This window comes from Plectrocnemia conspersa, unplaced genomic scaffold (assembly GCF_051122295.1).
Source record: "Plectrocnemia conspersa isolate PC_06_02 unplaced genomic scaffold, ASM5112229v1 ptg000005l, whole genome shotgun sequence".
NCBI lineage: Eukaryota > Metazoa > Arthropoda > Insecta > Trichoptera > Polycentropodidae > Plectrocnemia > Plectrocnemia conspersa.
The window spans coordinates 19,001,506-19,019,630 of NW_028277169.1; the positions used below are offsets into that span (position 1 = coordinate 19,001,506).

Here is an 18,125-nt window from a genome sequence, read left to right on the forward strand (position 1 = left end):
CCTACACCATAATTTATATGGTAGTGTTAGTGAAGTTAAAACACCACTTACTGAATATTTAACTCACAGCCAGTCAGTTTTTATAAATGTGAGATTAAAAACATGTCTGATCGATGGAAGAAGGTTGTATCTGTCAATAGAGATTATTTTTTTAAATAATATTGTAAAATGAATTTGTAATTTGAAAAATGCTTTCTTCTGGGTTGATGAAAACACTCCACTCTCACACAAGAGATTAATTAATTAAATGACATGTTAAAGTTAATGAATTTAAAAAAAAATGTTTACATAAATATGAGGCCAGTTAAAAGTACGAATGGTTGTAAGGTATAAGTTGTTTATTGAATATAAATTTCACCTTGGAGGATTGAATTCTAAAATATAAAACATTTTTTATCCTAATAAATGTGAATATATAATATTATACATATATTTTTTTTTATGTATTTTGTGTTATATATAATTTATAATTCATGTAAAGTTTTGCTTTATAAGTGCGTTTTTTTATATTTAAAATATAAAAAAAACAGATATAACTATAAGTAATGAGTGAATAAGAGATCTCGTCTACAAAAACATATATTTTATTATCACTCATTATGCTGTTGAAATTCTATAGTATATACATAAAAATAAAATACGATGTGAAATATAGACTATTCTTTTGGCACTCTTAAAAAGGTATATACAATTTCTCTAAAGCTATTTTTTTTATAATATATAATTAAACGATTAAACTTATATTTAATAAACTAAAAGAAGTGATACATTAAATCTTATTGTACCAGTTAAAGTTATGTCATTAAAATATTGTGAACTATCTTATATATATATTTTATATATATCTCTGATTTCTAAGAAATAAACTATTTTTAGAATAATATGTAACTATAATATAATATACATAAGATTAACTTTGAATTCTTAAAAAAAGATCACCATAGGCCTAAGGCTCAAAAAGGTGACATTTGATTTTCAAATTGGGCTCCAGAATAGAAAGATAATTTGAGAGCTTTTCTAATTGATTAATTAAACGCAACAACATGTAGCCCATTAATTACAGCTTTCGCGAAGCTCATTTTGTTCACACAAAAAAGACAATTCGATGCCAAAACGATATAGCTTACATCTACAATGTTGCAATAATTGATTTGACATTTTGACGCATCGGTAATATATGCATAGGTTATAATTTACTTTAGCGTTCGCATGTTTAGAATATACAGTGACAGTTTCAAGTATTAAGTTGCTTATAATAGCACTATTTATCACCTGTATTACTTTGTATCAAGCAAATTATATACGTTACATTTAGAAATAAAAATAGGGACGTATCTATGTACATACATAAAATAAATTAAGATATTATGTACAATATTCGTATAAATTCCACTAGATTATAAATTAAATTTATTATAACATGTTTAAAAATGTCAGTATAATATATTATATTAAATATGTAAGCTAACCAAAATATCCACTTAAACCGTTCTGGATGATATTGAAACGGGCGTTTACTTAATAAATCCTTTTAATGAGATAATTTCACATATTATGCGACAAGAGATGAGTTATATTATGTTGTGGCTAACATTGTATTATATTAGTAACGCATTCGTTGAAAAATCAACAAAAAGTATGTTCAATATTTAAACTATAAATTAACATATTACATAAAAAAATTGCACATGTATGCTTAAAAATACGAAATAATTTTAATATAGTGTAAATAAAAGTAGTATGACTTAGATATATTGTAATTAATTATACATAATTTTATTTAAAAAAAATATTAGCACTAAAAGTTAATGATTTGTCTTGAAACTTATGTAAATAGATCTAATTGGTTATGTATAAGGCAAAAATGTGATATTGTTGAATTTTATAAAATCAGTCAGTTTATTATTATAATAAATTATTAATATATATGTACACTCATATAAACTGTTGTTGAAATTCTGTAAAAAGTATTCTATGGACTTCGATTAATCTAATAATGCTCTACATTAATTATTTTAATTCATAATATTAGACACGTGTATTTAGAAGTAAGTGTTACTGACATATTTAGTTAGTGACATAATAAAAACTGCAAACACTAATATATACAACAGTATTCTACACATAAATATTTTCATTTTTCAGATACTTTCAGATGTGATAAAGCATATTTAATTATAATTAAAAGACTATTTTTCAGACTAACGATATTACCGAGGGTGCGATATAATGAAACTACTGAAAAAACGTATGATGTAACCAGTCAGACTTTGTGGTGTGAGTCGGCGTGTTAAGGTTTGTAGGCCAGTGGAAATTTCGCCAGACAATGGGGGTTGGCCTGACTTATACACCGTGACTCATATATTCTTTAGCAGTGGTAGTAGAAAGAGACAGTCGGCTTTCCTGTTACGATTGTGACCGACCTTGATCCCGACGAAGCTTTAAAATAAGCGCTTTCCCCCAAAAAGCAATAGAGGCACGGCAATAAAACGGGTAACCACCCCCAGATTTCGTTGGCCCCGATTCGATAGTGTTGCCCCTGACAATGGGGGAAGAAAGATTCCCGGTGACGTAACTTCACCCTCCGAATGAAGATCTGTATTCTGGGAAGTTCAACGAACCCATTCGCAACCCCAGAGATATCCACACGCACTTTCCAGGGTTCGAAAGCGACTTTCCGCGGAGGGGAGAAAATATTTTTTCTACGTTTCGACCCTCGCACGTACGTAGGTCCATTTGGGTCGAATTCATCGCAGTCCATTACACCTAAGCCGTATTATGAAAGAAAAGCGGATGGAGCATAATGACGGAAAAACGGCGGAAAACACAAGAATACCATCAAAAACTCGTTTTTCAGATATGACCCATATCCTATCCTGATTATGTATTATTAATGTTTCAAACCTTCGATATATCAAATGGTTATACAAATATGTGTACAAAAATAATAATAAAAATATCTTGGAATAATATTAAAAATAAAATCTTGTTTAAAAATATGAGTATTTTATTTACTAACAACTTTAACAGTTCCCATTGAGCAAAATTCAATTGGATGTTTTTAGTAATAATTACCATCGGACTGAATGTCTGGGAATCGGTGACATCTATATTAATAATTAGCAATTATTATGTGTAATATAATTGATAATCAATAGATGTCACTGCAGCTGCGGCCCGTATTTTAGTAATAGCGCATTTTTTTTAAATAAAAATTCGAGTACCGCTGCCGGGGCTCGAGCCCGCAACCTCAGAGTTATTAGTCTAAGACGTTACAGACTACGCTATACATTTTTGTTAACATTACATAAAAAATGGAATCGATATTATAAATTCCGTTTTCAGGTTTTGGCTAATATTATATTATATATTCAATTGTAAATTTTTGAACAATGACATTATTCACCGATTACCAGCTTCAACCACAACACACATATTTCCGCTAAAAGTTATACAAAAGAAACACATGAAAACTTTTTTATTCACATTTTCTTTCACAAAGAGTGTAAAAAAGCTATAAAAATAATGTGAATTTATTGAGGGAGAAAATGCTATATTTATTTTTTAGCATTATGCTTCTATCGCTTTCTATACCAATATCGTGTTATTTAATATTTACAATAAAAAATATAGATGGTAATACATATATAATATTTTTTTCCCATGTATGTAGTATTATATAATGGCAGTAATGGTTAAAGGTCTGATGATCGGATAACACACAAGGGGACTCAGTTTTCATGCGCATACTAGGTCCTCGATCACAATGGAATCGGTCATAATTAAAGACTTGCATGTGCGATGATCTCAAACACGTTGGTCCCTATTTGTCCCTGGTCGAGCCCTTTGTTTTCAGGCAACACGCTCGACTGGTGTGTGCTTTTCTGGGGTCACACAATACTGGAAGCTAGAATGCAGGCATCGTCTAGCTTACAGAATTGTGTATGCCAGAGATTTAAAACCCATTATTTAATTAAAATAATTGTGTAGAAACTATATTTAGTTAATATAAATGTACACTTGATTATGAAAAAATATTTAATGAACCTTTTTAATGGATTTTTTAATACGAATACAGTAGAAACTACAATAATTGTTTACCAGGAAAATGTTTAGTAATGGTTTTGTAAATTTAGTACGTGAAAAATCATTTTAAAATAAACTTGAATATCTGTTTTATGATGTTTTTAAAAGCAAAACTGTGACTTCATCCCAATATTCTAATGATTTTTTCGCTTTTTTAGTCTACTAAAAATATAATAAAGGATATACATATATATACTGTTATCATGTTATTAAAAGACTTTTTTTATTAATTAAATATTAATATTATATATGAAGCAACCTAACCTAATGCATTGTATTTATGTAAATTTAAATTTACTAGAAAAAAATAGTGGAGTTAAAAGGTTAAACTATTTAGTTAAGCTGTGTATTGTTTATTTCACAACCATATATTTAATAATAGTGAGAGTTGACTATTTTTATCGCATGTTGTTACTTTCTTATAGGGATTATGTGTCAAGACAACCTGTAAATTAATCCCTTAGATTCCTACGCTTTTTACTACCTCAATTCTCGGAAATAAAAATAAATAAACTGAGACTTGAGACCTCTGAATTGATATTTTATCTGCATATACATTATATAAAATTAAAATTTTAAAAAGTATGAATAAAACTGTTTTGTATATAGTGTAAATAAAAATTTACAAAATATTTTTTTATTATATAACATGTATGATTAGAATTTGACTTATATAAACGATTAATATTTCTTTGATATTTACCGATCAAAAGATATTTACCGATTGAAAATGAAATGGTTTTATCTCATTAATCAATCTTGTGATAATATTTTTTTAGTAGTCTTTATTATAAATCTATACGATAAAATCATGCCGTCTTTTGATAAATACTTAATCTTCAAACGAAATAAATTTGAATGAGATTTTTATCTTAGTAAATTTACTTAAAAGGTTTGCTTTTGTTAAAAGTAATTCTAACGATGTTTTTTTTTATTTCAGTTTCTGCAGATTTTGGATTAGTTTAGTAATATTTCAGTCAAAATAAATTAGCCCTATGCAATCTTTGTACAAAACACGTGGTCGAAAAACATTTTTTTTTAATCTTATCAGGCGCGTACGGTGAGATACATTTCTTTCCGCTCGCTCGCGTGTTAAGTGACGAGAGTGAGTGAGAAGAAGTGGGCGTGCGGAACGCATTGCACGCCCCAATCTCTCACTCACTCTCGCTACTTACACGCGAGCGAGCGAAAGGGAATGTATCTTATCGTACGCGCCTGATATTTATAAGTAATGAAATTAATTTTAACCAAATATTTTTTTTTTTTAATAAAAATTTAAAACCTACAAAATATTTTAATTTTCTGAAAATGGATGAAAACGGTTATCTGGTTTTTAATTTCTAATTCAACAGTTTTTACGGACGGTTTTTTTAATGCACTAATTTGCACTAGCTGGATAAGTCAATAAGACATAATAAATACCTGTAAGTAATTATTAAAACCATAACTACGGCTATTCTGACTTTCAAAAGTATTTATCAAAAACACATCGATAAATAAACTGAGTAATTCTCAATTAGTGCAAACAAATTAACGATAAGTCAAACAGTATTTTTTGATAATATGAAAAAAATCCTTCATGAAATTGTTGCAAACTTTCTACTACATAGTAAATTAAAGAATTAATCCGACATCGCTATACTGATATTATAATTTACAAAATTAAGTGGCTTTTTTTTAATGCTTTTTTTTTAGCTAAACAATTAATTAATTACCGAGTTTGAGAAATATAAGATATGTTACTATCATCGTAAACGTTAAAAATAATAGTGTCTAGTATATATATATATATATATATATATATATATATATATATATATATATATATATATATATATATATATATATATATATATATATATATATATATATATATATATGTATTTATCGGGAAGATGTGATTATTCTGAAATCCGAAAAAAATAAATTGTTTATTAAACCGAAATTGTGGCAACAATAACTATCAAAAATCAACTTTGCTTAAATCATGCAAAACATTAATAAACAAATGACAGTGATTCAGGACAATTACTCTAATACAGATATTCCAATTGATATGAGCTTGAAAGCTTAAATATTTCTTTAACCCTTTAAACGCTAACGACTTTTTAGAGTCTCCAGTTATTCCATTCACGCGTCTGTATCTCTGTTTTTAAATAAATATAAATTACTAGGCTTACTAAATAATAAAGCTAGTACAATACTATTTAATAATTCATAAAAAATGTTTTAAAATAATTCGTGTAATTGTCTTAAAAAATTCATTTGCTTAAAAAATAAATCATAGGAGGCACCGGTGAATCGCTGGCGTTCAAGTGGTTAAATGATAATATTATCCAGAAAAACAAATTTTAAAAATAGGATTTTATAAAAATATGTTAATACATACGAAACACTATACATGCGAATATTTATTGAAATATTTTTACTACAGTTTAATTGATTTGTTGGATATTTTGCTTTTAATTCCGGGATTTAAAGAAATTGATTTCAGAATCCGTGTAACAATCGTAGGAATATACCCTAATACTATAGATATTATGTATTACTTATTCATATAAAATGTTAAATGCTACATAAAGTTTTGTATATTTATTACCCATGTATGACTGCTTGAAAAAAATAATTGTTATATTTTATATAATATATTTAATTATGTAGATTTACAAGCAATGTGAAATTAAATTTACCCTAAATTAATATTTTTATAAGAGAAAGTGGTTTAAACAATACATACACTACTTTCCAAGAAACTACCAAACCGCTTTTAACATAATTGAATAATTATATTATAATAAAAATTTACCAAGCCTGTCTCGTAGTCGAACACAGAAGTGCGTAACGATCTATTGACGTACAATGCGCCCTAGTGCGTTTCTTTGTTCTACTCTTTCAAAGACTATTCACCTATTTTATTATTCACCGTCTATTCACTCCACTTTTACTATTATTTACTCTATGTGTACGACTAGGGTCAATGGCCTGCTATAACTGAAGGATAAAATAACCCACCCATCTAACTCACGGTTACGGCACTTAATGATAATCATAGAAGGAAAAATAGGTACCCTTTCAAAGCGTTCAATTATTCGCTCCGACGGAAGCACTTGAAAAATAATCACTACTTATACACATATGCAAAATTGTATAGATTTTAGTGTTTTCGATTCAAAGGCAACAATTTATTTCAGTATCCGGAATGCGATTGTCCCATTTCCGAACGTCGTTCAAAGTTTAAAGTACTAATTCAAAGGCACGCGACTTTAATTTAAAGTTACGAAGATTTCATTATAAAGTTTAAATTAATTAAATTTGCTCGAAATGTATAATAGAATCACCTGTCTTTGGGTTGAGTGAAAAAATATGATGCTGCCACAAGGAGGAGGCCAAACTTTTCACGTAATTTTATGAGTAATAAAACTTTACTTATCTCTAAAATTCAAAGTGTGTATTTTATTAAAGTTACTGAATAAATAATAGTGTAACTTTTAAGATTCTTTATAAATTAACTAGTGTATCGTACGTTTAATAATCTACGCCGAAAACCGATTTAGTGGAAGAACTTTTATGAAGATTATGACGTCGCAATATTTTACATATTCAATTTCGGCGTATGTTTATTTATGATTAAAATATACGACCGGAACTAAATATAAAATATTTTACGATGTTTGAAATATAAGTTATGATATGAAAAGCTTCTACAAGACTAAACATATGTCGAAACTATTCTAAAGGCATTGCTGTCTTCACTGCTATGTGCTATGTGGTATATATATTTCAGCTAATGTTTTTTGAGAAAATTCCGAAAAATGAGAATTATCATATTTTTGAAAAATTAAAATATCAAGAAACCAAAAAGCCTAATTTCAGCTATCGATAACGATATTTTAGGGCAAAAAAATATTAGGTCAAATATAAAGATTGTAGTAGTTTTAAACATAGTGACAAAGAAAATATATAAGTATCAAGCTGTACTTAAGCAATCTATGTATTAATACATAACAAGATGATATTCATATCTTCTGCAAGAATATTTCTACTAACCAGTTCATTGATTATAAAGCTAAAAATAAATAAACACAACATACAAAGACACAAAAGATAGATAAATTACAATTATTTTAGATCAACGATTTAAGTGATAATATTTTAATATATGTAATTATCATATTTTCTACGTAAAATAAGCATTTATCTATAAGAGCGGCATATATCATGCATCAACATCAACTACCGTTCCTCAAAACAAGTTTTTGGATTGTTATAATATTCGAGCAACACTTTTTTGAATATTTTTTATAAATAAAGAATCCTCCGTTCTAAGTATATTAGTAAGCAATTCTTGATAGTATTAAATTATATAACATCCTATTATCAAAAAATAAATATTGTTAGGTGTATAATTAATACATAAATGCCCTATAATAATTAAAAGTATTTTTTATATGCATTATAATAACTATAAGTTTATTTTTTATTTTTTTTTAAATTATGATATTATTTCAGCACACCATAAGCTGTAATCCTATTTCCCGAAAATTCGTAATCCAACCCTGATAAAGGTGAATTTTAGACATCTAACAAATAAATACGACCCATAAGTAACGCATAAATCTGTGAATACACACATGCTTTGTAAAGCAAACGCGCTTATTTACTTACACACTTCTGGCAAATCTGTCCGTATAATAAATTTTGGCGCCCTTGGAAATGTGGGACTATGGGTGTGGGATCTCAGACGAATGGGGTGGGATCCGGCAATGGGAGTTCGTCGACCCCAATGGAACTACCCATATTTCCTTCATAATTTAAATCCACCCCCCGAGTTTTCACGGTCACTCGTAATCATTATTACTCGACCGCAAATTGGTGTAAGGAAAATAGTGACGTCACACTTTCGGACGTTTCGGGGAATGAACTAAAATTGGAGAAATAAATCGCTACTAATTGCGGCATTTGTGATAAAATATTAGGGGAATTAGTTACGATTGGGACATTTGAAATTAATGTATCAGTGCAAGATAACAGTAACATTTTAATATTATAAAGGTATAGTTATTATAATATCTTAGACATTATTAATGCTTATCAAGTCAAATAGTCATTAAAAGCAATAGTCAAATGTATTTATCGTATTATTCTTAGGGCCGCCAAGAGCGAACCCGGTCCCTGGGAAAACAATGATTCCGGGCCTCATAACATAAATGTCATTTTATATGAATTTTAACATCGTAATATAATTTCCAAAATAAATAATATTAGGTACAAATACGAATTAACCCTTTCTATGAAGAAACTTATAACTGAAATACCTCAGTACATACATACATATATTATTTAAGATCGTTTTTTACTTTTTGTATAAATATATTCTTGCTATGATATTTTCCAGAGCCGGGCCCTCAATGAGAACAGACCACGGGAATTTGTCCCATCTGCCCCCTCCCCTTCTCGACAGGCCTAATTATTATTTCATTCAAATCGCTGGCTAATATATTATATAAACTATTTTAAACAACGTATTTTCGGAAACGTAGCGATTAACGAGATTTAATTTATTTACTACAATATTTATAAATTACTTTAAATTCAATATAACTTTCCATGAAAAAATTTTAATCTAAATAAAGATTCATTATTATATAACTTGGTACAAAACAAACCTTCATTAGAATTGCAAATATGCAGAAAAAGTTCTTTCGAGTAATTAACATTTTTTTATAGAAAAGATTCAGGAAAAAGTATTATTTTAGTGTAACACTCCAAAGTAATAAAAAATAATATATTCCATGATAAATTAACAATACATACAAAGGTATATTTTATTAAACAATTAAGTTTTAATTTATTAAAGGTAATTACTCGGTACATTTCTGGATTAACGTTGCTAAAATGTTAATGATAGTACTTGAGAATACGGTTGTAAAATGTATGCTTATCTATTTTATATAGTATATATGTAACTTTAAGAACTATGTATTTTACCTATCGTATAATATATTATTAGGTAATTAAATTCAAAATTTGATTACGTAATAAGTTAAAATCCGTTTCAATTTTATTATATATTATTATCCTGATCAAAAATTATTTGATTAGGATATTAATACTTATTATCGATTAAGAAGTAATAAAAAATAATTGAAAAGAGCAAATTCCGCTTCTACAATTAGGTGATTTATATATAGAAGATTAAAATATTATTTAAAATTTTATGATGCTTTAAGTTTATAATCCACAAGAGTTGACAATGATCGGCACTTCATAAAGTGTCCGTTAATCCATTGACTCATAGTAAAAGCACATTTTTGCTGTCAACAATATATTGAGACGGGTGAGCCCTTTCACGTGTTTTTACGATAAGCAAATTCATATATAAAAATTATCCCACGCTCACAGAATGGTTCTGAAAAAATTCTTTGCTTACTTTGATTCCACCACAAAATTGAATCTTGTCAGTGGATTTTAAAATTCATATAAAATTACTAAAATTAAATCTTTCTTAGATACAACTTTATAAAATTACATTAGTTTAATATGTGTTGTAATATAAGATAACAGATTGTTTATCCGTTATGCTACAAATATCTTTGTAATATAACTACAATAATAAATTACATTTTTAATAATTTCGACTGTGGAATTTAATAAAAAATCAAGTCTTATGTATGTAATGCAATATATAAAGCAATGTACGTAGTAAAATATAAATGTGTAATGTTTTTTGCTTTTTTGATATCTATCATTATATATTATGTGTACATTATACATCGGTTGTATGAAAACACAGAGATCACTGTATGTGCAAAAATGACAGATTTGCCGATTATGTATACATATACGTATGACTGTTGATGATTATTTAAATTATTCTGTTTAAATTTAGATATGTTTTATATTATGTATTTAAAAATTTGGGCCTCTTATCAAGCTGGGCCCTTATGCTTTACATGTCTATACTATGATATAACTACGCCACTGAGCGTAGCGTCTATTCAATGAATAATTTTTTAAGCTTTTTATAGAGCGGTGTTGATAACCCGATTTTTGGCTGCGAGCTTTATAGTGCCCTAGCGATCGCGCCCCTTATTCTTAATCCTCGCGGCCAGAACGCCAGCGCTCGAGAACGCTTCTTTTGCACGAGTCATTCAGTTTCTCAACGAGCTTAATAAACACAAGAATGTTATGAGGAGCTTAAAGCATTTATGTGAGATGGTGCTCACCTATTTTAGATGTACACCGAAACTATTAATTTTAAATGTTTTAAATGTTTTAAAAATCATGAAATCTGTAAAGTCATACTGGTCAGATTTGTAATGAATAATGAATAATAATATTTATTTTTGCTTAGTATAAATAATACAGCATTTACAAATGTCAACTTAGAGGAAAGACAAAAACTCTGTGGTCTCGATTTATCTTATATCCACTTTAAAGCAAAATTTTCTGTGTTTATTATTAATGAACCTACAGTTTTAAATGACTTATTAGGTATTATTTTCTATATCGTATTTCTATCAATAAAGTGGCATTATAAAGTGTTTTTATTGAATCTAAAATATCACACAATTATATGTATGTTAAGTGAAAAATGAAATCATATCGGAATACATTTTCACCAGTTAATACATATTATCTTAAAAATATATTTAAACAAATAGGCGCTAGTAAAATTATATGCCAATGAATGAATAAATAGTCAATGAAACGTAATTTGATAATTTTGAATCGTCCATTTTCTACTCAAATCAAAACCTAACCTGAATGAACAAACCTTATAAACAATCTAAAACTAACTATAGTTTTTGTACTGTCATTACCATTTCACGCCTGTTAAATTACTTTTAGGACTTTGATTAGGTTAAGTTAAATTTGGTTTTAACAGCAAATATAAAATTATTTTTAATATACATTTTAGGGCAACTTGTAATTTCACAAGCACATGTCAGATAAAATCAAGCAATTTTTACTAGTAAAAATATATATCTATCGGTAAAAATATTATTTGATATGATTTTACTAAAATACCAGTGAAAATATACCTTCACTGTAACATAAACATACAAACAAAAGCTACTCAAAACTAAGCTCATTATATAATCTGAACACAGATTTTTTAAATTCTTAACATACATATATGTATGTATAAAATATTTAACACGTAACACATCGATTTGTATGAGCAACGTCTATACAAAGATGACACGAATTGATCGCAGCAATGGAATATGTAAGTGCATACATGCTTATCATATATATAACTAAATCATTTATATTACCTTAATGGATCAAATTAACTCGTTTTTTTTTAAACAATACATACTATATTTTAAATCATGATTTATCCCAATTTCAAACTGTTGGAAAACTAAGGTGCACGTTACACTGCCATACCTTAACAGTTCTTGTATTATTTAAAATGAATTATTATTGCAAGATGTTCTTAAATAGGTCAAAAACGTATTGAGGCATAGGCGTTGGTTATAAAAAATGAGGTTAACCTAAACGAGCTCATTTACCATAAAAGGAACAACGTCATTACAATTTATTTCACGAAAAATTACTATTACGTAGCGTGGGCGCTTTTTTTAGGGATCTTAAGATCTTTGGTAAGGTTTTAATTCATGAGTCATCGTGGTACATCTACGGTACGTAGGCAGGTCAGCATTATGGATGCAGGATGCCATCCTGACTCGATTAGCATTCAGCGGCTGATGCAGCCGACTGCAGCAGCAGCAGTTCAGGACATGCGCCACTTAAACGCCACATCTAAATAACATTGGATCAATTTAAAAACGATAAAAAGCCGACGGACCGAGGCGATAACCCCAATGCGCCGAGGTCAAAAATCACCATTTTCATTTGCGGCGTAATAAATTTAGAGATGAAAAACGCATTTAAGCGTCTGCGTGAGACCTCATTGCTGTGAAAATCAACTAAATTAATTTAAATTCAGGGCCAGCAGGGTTTCTTTTATTCACGTTAATATTATGGGCTATCGGATGTAAATGGATCTAGATACAGCGAATCACAAGATTAACGTCCTTACAATTTGTGGTCCTTTAAAATATATTTTTCAATTGAGTGAATGTTTTTGGCTTTCTCGGTTCGGTTAGAGCAGTTTTGGGCAAAAGCCGGCCCGCGATATTTATATTTTGACCGAATAAATTAAACTAATAATTTTAAATAAAATTATTAAATAAACTTAATAAAAAATATTAGTGCGTTTAATTTCCCATTCCATTACGTTACTAAGATATGTTACGTTTAAAATATTTTCTATCATCAAGCTTGCTGAGTAAAAACATCTAATATTTTACATACTGAAACTATTTTAGTGTTTTTCGAATGCAGGGTTGTTGTATACGTGCATCATAATAGCCGCATAAAAAGACATGGTTATTTTATGCTCTCTGGGAAGTTGTCCGAACCGAAGTTACAACTGAAGTTGGCTGAGATCTAGGACTTCGAGTAAGCGACCACACTGTCGCAAATTTCATATGCCATCTGGACGGCGGCTTCTGTCACGTACAGCCGGCATATTTGCGCGTGATCGAGAAAAGTGCCAAATAATCGCAATTTTTAAATTGTCATATTACTAAAATTACGCTACTGATAATTATTAAAGTTTATGTGGGCACTCACTAATACAATATCAATGAAAACTTTTCGGTCGTAAATATTACATTTACGTAAAATATTTGTCGGCTTTTGCAAAATGCCATAAGGCATAAAAATGATACTTCAGAATACGAACACCACATCTGTGACTATCCTAGAATTTGTCTCCATCGATTCTAAATAAGAATTCGTTATAGTGTGACATTTATATAAACCGATCTAGGAAAATACATAAGGATATTCGAAACGATTTTTTTTAACAAAAGCAAGTACCAATTTGCGAAAAACCATATCATTATCTTTCTCACTCTCGTCACTTAGCACGCGAGAGTGCGAAAAGTGAAGTATCTCACCGCTCGCGCTCGAAAGAGCAGCTCCGACTTTAGTCTCTTTGACTCGGAAATATGCCGACAATGTTCGAAAGCGCTCGAAGCTGACCAAGTCGACTGAATTACCCCCACTTTACCTCCCGTACTCGGAAACCTCGGACAACTTCCGAGAGACTTTAGAGCGGGCAGAACCGAACTCGACCGAAGTAAGCCATTATATTCTCCGTCCTTGGCCAACCTTGGCCAACTTCCAGAGACTGTAGTGCAGGCATTAGATATCATTATAGCGATATGTATAAGTCTTTCATGAAAATATTAGTCATAAGCCATTTCATAACAATCATACATTTCTGTATTTAATTAGATAGTTATTTTTAGAAATGAACCCATCAAGGAAGTGTATCGTAATTTTCAAAAGTGTGGAAAGAAAAATATTTATTTACTTTGTACAGCAATAATGCTACATGTTTGGAATGTGAAGTGTATAATTTAAAGATACACTTTTAATCGAAACATTAAAAAAATACAACAAATTGTCAATCAAAGAGATGAAAATTGGAAAATAATTTACAGTAACAACGCTAGACATTTAGGAAACTCAATTCTACGGATACTGATATAGCTTAGGTTAGTTACTTTATTTTACAAAAAATTTGAAGGCCAATAAATCATTATCAAAGAGTGAATTTATTATATTAAAGACTGAATGATTTATTATGTTCCGACAAAAATAACCTTTTCGAATGTAAAGCTTATCTGGAAAAACAATTTCAGGAAGTATCAATTAAAAGTATTTTCTCAATTACCAAAAAATGCTGAAATGTTTAGATGAAAGCATTTATATCAGTGATATTGCTCAACTTGTAATACTACGTAGGAGAAATAAACGTAATTTTTTTTTTTAATATATATGAGGATCATATCGCATGTGACTTCGATAAGCTTTGTCTTTTCTTTTTGTAGCAACGCTTTTTAATATTTTTTTTGGAATAAATGTTAGCAATCATAAAGTAAAAATATATATAAAATATGTTTTTAGCTATTTTTAATCTGGGTTCATCTGCGAATCAAATATTTAATACAAGAAAATAAACAATATGGTTTTACATATTGAATATATTTTAACCCAAAGTCTCACTGCGGTTTCACCAGATACACAATAAAAGAATAAACGAACAATCTGCATTGCCATTTTTGTCTCCGCTGCGAACCGCTGCGCACAAATAAAAGGACCGTTTCTAAGATTGGCCCGGGGGTGTTCCTGTTGGTTTCGTTCGTCCGGGAATCGATTCTGTTTTCAATCGTGAATGTACAAAGATAGACGGTTGTTGTGGTGCAGGTGCAGTGTCGCTTGTTTGCTCCAACAATAGAAAACGCTTCATACCGAGTGTGCGAGTGTCTTTTTTTACATACAACACGCCGACCAGTAGCTATTCTTGCGTCGGGTTATTATTGTTTCATGCCGCATTCAAGCGGGCAAAGTGCACGAGTGTCAAAAAACGGGCAAAGGAAAGCACCCTAGGAGGCCGGGATAACCACGATGACCCACCAGTCGGCACCTTGACGAACAATGGATAGACTCGCGCAAGAAAGGCGTAGCCGGATCTATGCATATGGATCAGATGGCAAACAATTCAGAATGCAGCTGTAGTTCTGGCTCATGCTACCCGATAGGGAGCGGTTCTCACGCTGCTTTCGCGAACCGTTGAGTTATGAGAATTCAATGCAAAATTTTATTTTTAAACTACAATAGTAATAAAATGAAAACCTTCATCGTACATTTTACGTAGCTCGAATATAGCAAGTCGCAGATCGAAAACATCAAAGAATATGGAAGAAGAAATTAGTTTATAAATATAAATATAAATGGCAATCTTTTAATTAAATTTAATATAAATGAAATTCAATAAGAAATATGGTGAACGGTATCACTGAAAAAAAGTGAGTATTGTATCAAAATACAGAATCAAGTATTTAAATATGGAAAGATCATTGCGTAGGATATAATCGAACAAAATTTACCAGAAGATGGGTGCAAAAATGTCACTTAAAATTCATTTTCTCCATTCGCAAAATCTGGGAACAGTAAGCGATGAATCGGGTGAGAGATTCCATCAAGATATGGCTATTATAGAAAACCGTTTTTAAAGGAAATGGAATGCTAATATGATGGCAGATTACTGCTGGTTCCTGCAAAGAGAAACTGACGAAATATAATATAAGAGAAGAAAATATACTAATAAACATTTTTAATTCCTTTTTTAACTGATGTTTATTAATTTAAATTAGTTAATATATTGTCTACTACTTTTACTCCATATTATCACAACTTTCATTAAACCCTTAGTTAAAAACATTCCTAGGTACCAATACTGTTTAATGCATGGGGTCCATACAAACAATAATTTGACTGTAACTTCAAAACTTGACGTGATATATAGAGTAATCATATTTCACAGAAATCAAAACGGGACGCTTCGCAAGAAGAAAAATACCTCCTCTCCCTATATAAAAAAGTGTTGTACTTCCAAAATTTTTAACTCTTATCTCGAAGAACCATTAATATCGTCAAGGAAATAGATTTTTTTCAGAAAGTACAATTATTGTGTACAAAGAAAAGACAATGAAACATGAAAATAAAAAAATATATTTATATATATATAAATAATTAACCGCCGAAGGCTTGTAATTGTTTTTAAGTCTTTTTTTATAAATATCCAATTTTTAGTATATTAATCTTTAAAATGACACTTCCTCTTTTGCATCTTTTATTACATAAAAAAGTAGTAATAAAATATAACATTTATCCCAGGTATGAGTGAAAATAATATAATCAACTATAAAAATACCATTATTAAATATATTATTAGAGGAATATATTACTGAGGATATTTAGAAAGTAAAAAAGAAAATCAGAGTCTGTAAAATATTTTTAAAGTATTTAAAATTTAAATAAAATTATTTTTAACATGACTGTGAAACGAATAATTCAGAGGAAATTTAATTGCATTATCACGTCTCACCCTTACTTTATTTTATCAATTACATAGTGTTTCAGTAACTAATAAAGCTTATCAATCGGATCAATCGATTTTTTTGAACTATGCTTTTCTATATATTGTATTTACTATCTCGATTATCCCTAGTAGACTATATATTATAAACTCTATTTGCGTTCATTTATTGATAAATATAGAAAATATAGTAATGATTTATATAAATGTGTTCAAAATATAAACAGGAGTAATGGTAAGTATATTGAACGTATATCCGTATTATGTGTTTTAGAGTTAATAGTAGGGGTGTAAACCCAAATTTGCCATATCTTATGATGAACTGATTGTGTTAAGATAAATAGAGTGTAGTAAAAAAATATATAATCAGATATTCATGTTAAAATATGCAAATATGATATAGTAAATTAAGAAAACATTTTTTTATTTAGAGAAATTTTTAATCAAACTTCAAAGTTTATAATCGAAAAATCTTGGACCAACAAACGGACAAAATGCATAGTTCAAAGCAAACTTTAATGTTTTATATATATAATAATATTTTTTTCGAGAATTTATTGTATCATTCAAATTAGTCATAATAATGGATTCGGATCCTAAAGTTTATTACTGCTTAAGTAACCTACACATATTTAGGTATGATAGTTTTAAGAATAAATAATTACGAACATTTAATCGATAGAGTTGCTGTTTCTTTTCAAGAACTATTTCTCGAGAATTTTTAGAGAAAAATGCCGATATATGCATTTTCATTTTCTTTAAAAAATAACAAATTTCTCGAAAATTTTCATACGGTCTTTTTCTGTTAAAAATTATATTTTTACAAATATTTTAAAACGTTTTACAATTGCTGCATAAAAAAGGGTGGGTCCATTTCAGATGAAAATATGCATGCTTTTTTGGAAGATTTTAACAGAAGTTGGAAATATTTGAATAGTAAAAAATTGTCACACTTTAATCGAACTACATTAATAGCACTAGTTTACAGCGATTTTGCCTCATGATATATGGCAGTTATTTTTTATGTAAATGCATATTAAATCCGAAAATGAAATAAAAAGTTAAAAAAGTA

The 18,125-nt window shown here is 29.0% G+C and overlaps 1 protein-coding gene across 1 annotated transcript in view; it reads right to left on the reverse strand.

The window, feature by feature from the left end:
- Window positions 1–18,125, reverse strand: part of LOC148235031 (uncharacterized) — a 208,488-nt gene that overhangs the window by 165,904 nt on the left and 24,459 nt on the right. The window lies entirely within an intron of this gene.